The sequence below is a fragment of the Alosa pseudoharengus genome, unplaced genomic scaffold (genome assembly GCF_046254945.1).
Source record: "Alosa pseudoharengus isolate Yale_2024_CS ecotype anadromous, Long Island Sound unplaced genomic scaffold, YU_APseudo_1.1 YU_APseudo_1.1_scf_1, whole genome shotgun sequence".
Classification (NCBI taxonomy): Eukaryota; Metazoa; Chordata; class Actinopteri; order Clupeiformes; family Clupeidae; genus Alosa; species Alosa pseudoharengus.
Window position 1 is genome coordinate 39371570 of NW_027468564.1, and position 11139 is coordinate 39382708.

The following is an 11139-nucleotide window of genomic DNA, read 5'->3' on the forward strand; positions in this document are numbered from 1 at the left end:
GTCACATTGTGCAAAAAATAAATACATTGAATTACATAAATATTGGGTATGGCAATTCTTATAATGATTTAATATCATATTGTGGGTAATTTCAAACGGGGTAACTGTTTGATTACTTTTAGATTACTCAGTTTTTCATTTAATGTTGAAGGAACTTTGGGGTGGAGGGAGCATAGGGTGTAAGGGACTGAAGGAACTTTGGGATGGAGGGAACATAATGTTGAAAGAACATAGGTCAGAGGACACACACTGCGGAGGAAACATAAGACGTAAGGGACGTAGGTCAGAGGGGACACACCAATTAGCACTATCCATAGTTTCTTTCTCCAAATGTAGCCTATACAATGCTATTTCTTTGATTTATACAAAAACATATGTTCATATTGAATGCTGGAAATTATGAAGGGTGGGCCGGTGCGGTCAGAATTTTCCCGGTGGATTTTAGTGCCCCACTCCACCCCTGGTACCTTGCTCCAGCGTGGAGATCACACCACATGACTGACACAATGTCTTCACAACACACCACATGATTGGCTCAATGTTCACATGTTGACGTTTTGCTGCGGAAGGGGTGGAATATGTGTAGACAACGGCCATATTGGCGTTACAAACTAACCCCATGCATTTCTATGGAGGATTTTTTGAGTGCTGTGTATTCTCATTAGAAAGTCTCTGTCTGTAGTCCATAGTGGCAACAGCTGGAGCCACTGTTAGTTACTTTCTACCATTAGCCTATAGTAGTTTATTTTAACGTTCCTGTGTTTACTAACCGGAGATTCTAGAGTGCTACGTTCATTCTCAGAGGCGGACAGAGTACACAGCTTAATTACTTGAGTAAAAGTACAGATACCCTTTGCTAAATTTTACTCAAGTACAAGTAAAAGTACAACAGTCAGATGTCTACTTAAGTAAAAGTACTGAAGTACTTGTTTTTAAAAGTACTTGAGTATCAAGAGTACAAGAGTAGCCTACATTTTCTAAATATTGCATTACTACTGCCACAGTGCTTACATTTATGTACAGAAACGTCCTACATGGAGTTATGAAAAATGCTAATATTAATACCTTGGAGAATGTAAAATGAATTGGAAGAAATTTCAAAAAGTAATTTTCATCTTTTTACCATATTGCCAGGGATGGGCAGTATTTGTAATACATGTATTTAAAATACGTATTTCAAATACAAAATACTATTTTGTAATTGAAACACTTGAAGCGAAAACTATTATTAACTTGTTTAGAAAATTGAAGTAGTCTGGCGAGGTGGGGCCACATGTTGGCACATTGCCGGAATGGACCTGCTGCTTCTTCATCCATTGTTTCGTCCATGGTTTCGTCTCTTATCTAAATCTGGCCATGAAGTTGATTTTGGCGGAAAGCTGAAGGTGATTGCTGATAGGCTGTCCCAATCAGTGGTGCCTGCACAATCCAATCACATTTGAGAGGGAAACAAGAAATTGAGGGTTTCCGACAATTCCGAGATTTTTCTTTTTTCCTTTTTTTTTTAGAAGTAGTAACGGGTACTCACGGTTATGGATAGAAATGTAGTGGAGTAAAGAGTACAATATTTGCCTCTCAAATGTACTTAAGTAAAGTCATGAGTACTCCCCCAAAAAAATTATACTCGAGTAAAGTACAGATCCCTCAAAATTGTACTCAAGTACTGTACTCAAGTAAATGTACTCCGTTACTGTCCGGCTCTGCTCATTCTACAAAGTCATGTCTAGTGAGACAACTCTCGCTCAAGGCTGCGAACCGCTGCCTTCCGTTTCGAACAGAGCCATAGTGTTGAGGGGAACATAGGACAGAGGGGACATAATGTTGAGGGGAACATAGGACAGAGGGGACATAGTGTTGAGGGGAACATAGGACAGAGGGAACATAATGGTGAGGGGACATAGAACAGAGGGAACATAATGGTTAGGGGACATAGGACAGAGGGGACATAATGGTGAGGGGACATAGAACAGAGGGAACAGGCCTGTGTGATGAGAGGACATACTGTGGAGGAAACGTATATGGACAAAGATGGTACTAAGTAAGTATAAGTATATATACTCTTTTGATCCCGTGAGGGAAATTTGGTCTCTGCATTTATCCCAACCCGTGAATTAGTGAAACACACTCAGCACACAGTGAACACACAGTGAGGTAAAGCACACACTAATCCCGGCGCAGTGAGCTGCCTGCTACAACAGCGGCGATCGTGGAGCAGTGAGGGGTTAGGTGCCTTGCTCAAAGGCACTTCAGCACCTACTGGTCGGGGTTCGAACCGGCAACCCTCTTGAATTTCCCCTTGGGGATCAATAAAGTATCTATCTATCTATCTAACCCTCGGTTTAGAAGTCCGAAGCGCTAACCAGTAGGCCATGGCTGCCCCCAAGTAGTACTAGTGGGGCCAATTCTGAAAAGGGCTCCCGTTAAGACTTTTGCGGACATGTTTTGGTACAAGCTGTCACCCTATTTTTTTAGTTAGACGACACCCACAGGTAAGATATTAGGGTGGTTGTCAAGATGATTTTTCATCCGCACCAAATCGTATTCATCTTCTCCACAACTTTGGTGCGGATGAAGTATCAAGTCCAGCTATTCCTCAACAGAACAGTTTGTTGCAAACTGTATGATCCAAAAACAACCAGCACTTCAATCCAAATAGCCACATAACATTCCATAACAGTGTGGTCTCTTATTTAAACAAAACATTCAAACCTCATATCTAAACACAATATAACCCTGGAATTTTACATCATTCAAATTTGTTCTTTTTTTTCCACATTTTTTTGTTTGTTTCTCACAGGTTTAGTCTGTCTGGTTTCTTTATTTCTCTGCCTGACCTCGATCTCATGATGTCAGGTGTGTTTACAGACTCTGTGGCTGGTGGAGGAGTCTCTACGCCACTGTCTGCTTCAGGTGGCTGTTTGGGTTGTTGCTCACACTCTGACCCCGACTCCGGCATTGGAATCAGGTGGCAACGATTCCGCCGCAGTGCCAGCTTGTGGTCCCATGACCAGGTATGATCGTGGACTGCTGTGTACGGATGTCACTTTACCTTGTTCCGCTGCATCAGTAATCCAGACGTTGTCTCCAGGTGACAGCTTACCCAGATCTCGTGCCCTGTGTCTGCGCTGTTGAAGCATTTCGCTTCTGCCCATCTCTTCTCCCTCTCTGTCTGCCGAAGCCCTTGAAGGTCTGGAAGCGCCGGCTGCAACCTCTCTGGCAGGATAGGCAGTGTGGTGCGCAGGCGTCATCCCATGAGCAATTCGGCAGGGCTGTAACCGTTACTCAGGGGTGTCGCTCTGTATGCTAGCAGTGCTCGATAGGGGTCACTGGCCTTCTTAAGCAAGTTTTTGACTGTTTGAACGGCAAACGGCCTCGCCGTTGCTCTGTGGATATTTAGGACTGCTCGTTATGTGCTCAAAGCAGTAGTCAGTTGCAAATGCTTTCATCTCATGTCCCCGGAATTGTGGGCCATTGTCACTTATAAAGGTCTCTGGGATACCGTGGCGTGCTAACATTGACTTGAGATGAACAATAACGTCCATAGCTCTTGTAGGGCTGAGCTGGGCTATCTCTATGTATCGAGAGAAGTAGTCAACCACTAAAAGATAAGTCTTTTCTCTCAACATGAAAAGGTCTGCACCTAGTTTTTGCCAAGGCCTATCTGGAAGTTTGGTTGGCATCAGGGGCTCTTTTGGGTTAACTCTCTCCTTGATGCATTCCCTGCAATTAAGTACCAGCTCCCTAATCTGATTACTCAGCCCAGGCCACCATACAGTCTGACTAGCCCTCTCCCTGCATTTCACTACCCCTTGATGGCCTTCATGTACTTTCTCAAGCACATAATTTCTCATGTCAGCGGGTATGACTAACCTTGAGCCACACAGGAGTAGTCCATTATGTATGCTCAGGGCTACTCTCTCATGCCAGTAGTGTTTGACAGGTCCTTGTAGCTGGTTTCTGTCTGGCCAGCCGTCCACACAATATCTCATGACCTGTACACAGACGCTATCGTCCCGTAGCCGTTCACGTAGCTCTGTCAGGTATCTGTCGCTGGTCGGAAGGTTCTCCAGCAAAGACTCCACATAGATATTTGTGCCCTCCATTAACTCATTATCACTTCTGGTCACTGCATTTTTCAGAGGGGAACGTGAGAGAGCATCAGCTGAAGTGAGGCTTTTCCCAGGTGTGTGAAAGATGGAGTAGGAGTACCTCATTAGGCGCATCCTGAACCTCTGTATCCGTGGAGGCAAAGCATCCAGAGCCTGACCTCCAAGCAAGCTCACCAGAGGTTTATGGTCAGTTTCAAGTTCAAAGTGTAGTCCTAGAATGAAATCGCTAAATCTTTCACAGGCCCATGTCAAAGCTAGCGCTTCTTTCTCTAGCTGGGCGTATCGCTGTTCTGTTTCAGTCAGCGACCTGGAAGCATACGTGACTGGTAACCACATCTCTGCCTTCTTTTGCAGCAACACTGCCCCTAGCCCATAGGAGGAGGCATCTGCTGATATCTTAAGTGGACTGTTGGGATTGTACAGTTGGAGAACTGGCGCAGAGGTGAGCTCGAGTTTGAGACTGCAGAACGCCCTCTGCTGGTCGTGACCCCAGCACCACGTTCTTCTTAGACAGGAGTTCTCTTAGAGGTTTGTCCTTCTCAGACAGGTTAGGGATGAACTTCCCAAGCTGGTTCACCATTCAAAGGAAGCTCCTCAGCTCACTTATGTTCGTTGGCTCTCTCATGTCCTGTACAGCTTTTGTTTTTTCAGGGTCAGGTTTCACCCCGTCCGCTGAGATGATGTGCCCTAAAAACTTCACCTCTCGTTTCCCAAACTCGCACTTTGACATGTTGAGCGTGACACCCGCCTTTTTTGCTCGCTCCAGGACTGCATGAACTCTAGCGTCGTGCTGCTCCATCGTAGCTCCCCAGATGAGGATGTCGTCCACATGGCAGACTACACCCTCCAAGCCTGCTGTGACTTCTGATGTCATCCTATTCTGGAAATGCTCGGGGGCGGAGCTTATTCCGAAGGGAAGCCTGTTAAAGTGGTAACGCCCAAATGGCGTAATAAAGGTGGTATAGCGAGCTGATTCTTTGGACAGTGGTATCTGCCAAAAGCCCATGTTTGCGTCGAGCTTTGAGAAGTACTGTGAGCATGCCTAGGGTGTGTTCAACAGACGGCAAAATGAACTTTTCCCTGCACACCGACTGGTTCAAAGGTGTCATGTCCACACAGATTCGGACTTCATCTTTATTCTTTTTGGGAGCTACAACCATGCCGCAACACCACTCAGTTGGTGCCTCGACACGGCTGTTGACGCCAAGTTTTTCCATTCTCTTTAACTCCTGCTTCACGTTCTCCATGAGAGGCAGTGGTACTCGCCGTGGTACTTTAAGAGAGAAAGGTTTGGCATCTGGCTTGAGTTTTATAGTGTAGGGCTTCTGGACCAGCCCAAGTCCATCGCAGAGTTTAGGATATGTCATCCTTACTGTCTCTTGGTCTATAGTGTCAACTCTGACTACCAGTTTAAGTCTCACTGAAGCTGGCCTGTAGCCTGGGTTTTCCCATGCTGCCTTGCGCGTGCGATTTAATTCGCGCTGCAAGGCAGCCTGGACACCATGGAGCAAATTTTCGCCTGAGATAGGGGACCAATCACAGAGCGGGGAGGGTGCAGCAAGACGATGACGACACACCGAAGCCGTTATGAGCTATGTACAGACGCATTTGATAGACATTCGTAGCGCCCAATAAACGGCTCTGGGCATTCGTAAACCATGTTTCAAATACGAGAAAATGAATGCCTAGTTTCCAGACCCCGTCTCATTTGAGATGAGGGTATGACGTTAGCCAGGCTAGCTGGCCTGCTCAATAGACCCATGTGCAGATCTTTGACAATATAGATTTTCTCTGTGATGCTCCTCTCTTTATAAGTGAGTGTTTCGGTGGCTGACCCCAGGACCGTCAGTTTCGCACCACCAGGACCATAAAGTTGTTTCGGGGCTCCGTTCAGCTTTTCATCTCCGTGCCGGAGAGTTTTATATACTTGCTCGGGTATGGCTGTTACATCGGCACCAGTATCTATTTTAAAAGTTACTTTGCTGCCTCTTAGGTCTATATCAGCCATCCATGGCTCATCGCCAGAAGACACCACTCCGAGGAAAAATCCATCCATGTCCTTTGCAAGCTCATTCACTGTGTTGGCCAGTCTACACACTCTCCCATAGTGTCCTCTTTTGCCACAGCTGTGGCATTCAGCACTTTTTGCTGGACACTGAACAGCAGAATGAGGTGGCGATTTTCCACATTTGTGACATGTTTTGTGGTCTGTTGCACTCTGCACCATTTTCTTAAATTTTGGATTTCCCTGCGTCTGTCCTTTTGGTTTAAATTGCTTTGCGTTCGACGGCTTTCCTCTGGTCTTGTTCAGTGCATCTACAGCTACTTTACTAGCAGCGCTCAACTCTCCCCTCAAGTCAGTCTGCTGCCGCTTTACTTCCTCTGACTGCCTAGCCATGGTGATCGCTTTCGTGAGAGTGAGTTCCCGGTCGAGCTGCATTCTCTCTGACAGTTTCGAATCTTTAAGTCCAACCACCAAACGGTCTTGCAAAAGTTCATCATGCAGTTCGCCATACTCACAGCTCTCCGCTAGAGCATAAAGTGCCGTGAGGAATACATCCACTGTTTCTGTAGGCTGCTGCATTCTTTTATTAAACTTGGCCCTTTCGTAAATCACATTTTTCTTTGGAACGAAATATTTATCGAATCCTTTCTTTACTGCACTGTATTGCTGACGCTGCTCATTAGTTAGTTCTAACCCGCATAGCACGTCGTCGGCCTCATCACCCATGCTGTAGACTAATGTGTTAACTTGATTTGCCTCAGAGGAATTGTTCAAATTACTTGCCAGTCTGAAACGCTCGAACCGCCGAATCCATCTCTCCCATTCGTCTGGTTTAGCAAAGTCAAAGGCTTCCGGAGGCTTGATAGTAAACGTCGCAGTTGGGATAGCGTTAGCAACTCTCTCCCCACCGGGCACAGCGGGTGCTTGTTGTCCGCCTTCCATGCTTAACGTTTTTTTTTTTTTTTTTTACTTTCTCCTTCGTCGTCGCTTACGGGATCTCGACATAGCACACTGTCCCTTGACCGCTGCTTAATGTCCGCGCTTCTGACACCATGTCGGTATTCATTTTAAGATTCTTTTACTGCCAAAAAAACCTTGCATTGCATTACCACTCTAAACTTAACCTAGAGAGTCTCCCTCTAGTGTCCAGGCGACATATTGCCCGTGAACTCATCAGGTCCAAACCATAACCATATTACATTACACCACAAGTATCAGGCAGAAAACATTATTCTTGTATAGCTTTTTTTTTATTATTATTTAAAAAAAAGGGTCAATATGACCCGAACATCATACAAGGGTTAAGAGTGCCTGTCCTGTGTCATAGTGATAAAAAAAAAATAAAAAAAAATAAAACAGTTAGTAACAGTGCAAAGTAACAATGTCGGTCCTACTTTGTTTCGTTGGGTGAGGTGGGTGAAGCCAGAGACTTTCTAATGAGCAGACACAGCACTCAAAAAATCCTCCATAGAAATGCATGGGGCTAGTTTGTAACGCCTGTACCGTTGTAACTACAGATATCACACCCCTTCCTCGGCAAAACGTCGACATGTGAATACATTGAGCCAATCATGTGGTGTGATGTGAATACATTGAGCCAATCATATGGTGTGTTGTGAAAACATCGTGCCAATCATGTGTTGTGATCTCGCCGCTGGAGCAAGATTGGTGTCGTGAAGCCTTGCGCACGCGCATTTCTGCCGAAATGGATGCCCGACGAGTGCCCAAAAAGCGTTGCCATATGGCCGCCGAGTGGAGGGACTTGCCTAAAAGGACTTTGGTGAAGCTAAGATTTGGGCGTTTGTTGGTGACGTATTTTTGCATTTGTTTTCCTGGAGAACGTGATTCGCGATGCCGTCACCTACACCGAGCACGCCAAGAGAAAGACTGTGACCGCCATGGACGTTGTCTATGCTCTGAAACGCCAGGGTCGTACACCAGGGCCGTAGTCACCATAGACTTTGGGGGGGACGTGTCCTCCCCAATATTCAGACGTGACCAAAATGTCCCCCCCAATATTCGGACATAGAAAAATAAAGAAAGAAAAAAACGCTATAGGCTATTACAGGAAACCAACAAGTCCCGCCATCTGAAATGCAATCAAACGTAAATAACGCACAAATTAGTGACCTGTTGATGGTTTCAGAGACAGTAGCCTACACTGTGAGTGGTTTGTCCTGGAGGTTTTGCGTTTATCGTTTGAGGCGTGCGCTATCAAAAGCTTCCTGCACCCTGCTGCGGTGCGGGGCTGTCAACAATATCGCAAAAGATACCGGTACAATTCTCACAAAACTTGTTGGAAAGGTGTAGCACTGTCAACTTTGAAGCAATTCCATATTGTAGCCTATTTTCTCGCAATGATAGCGAAAGTGAAAAAGTGAAAGTGTCCTTTTATTTGAATTTGTGCGTGCCTGTGTCATTCATTTCTTTCACATGTCTTACAACATAAATAATGCATTAATATGCTAGTAGTAATGTCAGAAATGAACCGGTTTAATAAGCCTCTTAGAAATGGTTGTTGCATCTTGCATGTTACATTTAGATTCGCGCTCAATCGCGCATCCACGCAGGCAAAACGTAGCACTCAAATGTGGCGACGGCACAAAAGTTGAAAAAACTTTTAAAATGACGGTGATAGCCTACAGTTAATGTGAATCGCGGACAATAACCAAAGAAAGGAATTTCCATCTCCAGTCACCAAATAAAGGCTGTGTTTCTACATGTTAACACAAAACGTAATTTCTGTCAGAAACAAGCCTATAATGCATAGGGTAACTTGAGGTGAGTCAGACAGAAGAGGGACCTGACTTAGTAGGCTAGCCTATCTTGAATCCCATCCCTTTCAAACTACCTTAAAATTGTATGATTAGCTGCCAGAATAATAAAATCAAAATACAAAATATTATTGGGCTATAGGTCCAAACCTATGAGTAAGCATTCAGTGTAATATAGAGGTTATCAAAGATACTCTAGTTTGTATTTTTCTTTTAAAATATACATTTTGGAGACAAATGGAGTCATACCACAGGTCTATATCCAGGGATGGATTACTGAATGGACCTACTGGGCCCAAGAGCTCAGGGGGCCCTGAAGCCTAATAGTCCATGGGCCAGATGAGATGTCGGTACCACTCAAGGTGGCAAAGGTTGCTTATACTTTTTGAAAAGATACATGTCTGTAGTTTGCATTTTTGTATGATAACCCTTCTGGAGTCATAGCTAAATTAGTGTTATCAGCTGTTAAAGATACCCTCCCCCATTGAAAAAACACATTTTTGACGCAGGTGCCTATCTTGCTATTGGCCTTTGTTAAAGACATATTTGCATATTTGATTTTATTATGTTTGGTATCATTTTAAAGAGGACAATCTGAGCCTTCATTCAAGTCCTTTTGTGAACACTTTGGACAAATACAGCCGACCCTGGAGCTCTTCAAACTTTTAATCACACAAATTTTCCTGCCATTTCCGCCAAATCATCTTTTTTCTTTTAATCCTGTGGCATCAGGGAGCATCAAATACAACCACTGCAATACTGGCATGACTCTAAGGATTCAGAAAATGTATAATTTACCCATATTATCTCATTCTGAGGTGGTGATATTCAGCTTTATATCAGGCGTGGCGTTTTTTCGAAGAAAGGTAGTTTTGCCAACCTCTGAGGTTTCCTTTGCTATTGGACTCTGACTTTAATTTATACTCAACCATCTTCTGGGCTTTGTGATTTTGTAGTTTATTTTGCTATTGCTGGTCCTGTCAGCACTGTCTGACCACTTTTATTTGACTTCAGACAGTGACAAATGTATGCTTGTTTGTGTGAGGCCAAAACTGGTGCATGAACATAACTTCTTGTCCATGAAGGGTTGAGACCAGACCAGGGTCAAACCTGAAACTTAAAAAGCCTCAGGGCAGGGCCACAAACACTGACCCTGGTGCTTCACATGAAAATTAATGGTTCTCTATCAGTCGAACTACTCAGCGTTAATCAATGGGAATACACTCCTCGATCACGTGATGACCACTGAAGTCCTCTAATAGGTTCTATTGGCGCGAAACGGCTCGGCTATATATTAGCCGGCACGGCCAATGGCATAGTCTTTAAGGGCCTTCAGACATACGCGTAAGACCGGAGGTTCTGTGGATGTTAAACGGTTGGGCCGTATATCTGAACAACATAAACGACCATATGGAAGTCCAAACTTAGCCGGCTGTTCTACTGCTCCCCTCCTAGTATTTCCTCCGCACATTATGTAAATGAGCTATGTCTGAACGAAGCAGAGAACATGCGGTTAAGATTCACACCACGTGAGGACGTATCAATGACGTTTCTTTCGTGCGTCCATGTGGCGGGAGCACTTAAATGCCAGGGTCATGACCATGATGGAGTGGCATAATGCTGTCCAGAAAATCTCTGACCTGGAAAGACGAAGACATCGCGGAGCTACATGAGGGCAGACAGCGTTGTGATAGAACACATGAAGGGAACGGCAAGAGACACTTTGATGTAGGCCTACAACCGTATTGCAAGGCCAAACAAATTACAAAGACCAAATCATCATAAGCAGAAGGCGCTGAAAAGGCAGTACAACGACGTCATTGATGACAATAACAGTATTACAGTATAATATAAGAGTATTTAATAAATTGTTAGCCAACACGGTCGTCTTTCTGTTCATTGATAGCCTTCTCATGACCTCACTGCTGAGCTCGATATTTTTTGAGAATGAATAATACCTAGCTAGAGAAAATGAAAAGAAGGAAACCCAACTTTATCCCAAGCTCCTTACGTAAATGCAATAGACACATACAGTATTTGACTAGTTTGCAGGAGCACACAAAAGGCATGTGAATGGCAGATTATCATTTAGGCTGACACTCAACGAAATGCAGGCACACGTTTGATGGACTGTAGTTAGCAGGTGCACCTGCCATTGGGACAGGGGAGATGCTTTTGGAAAAATAAACCAGGAAAAAACTAACCACTTCACCGTTATGTTAGTATTTTGTTTGCTGTTTTAAACCGATGG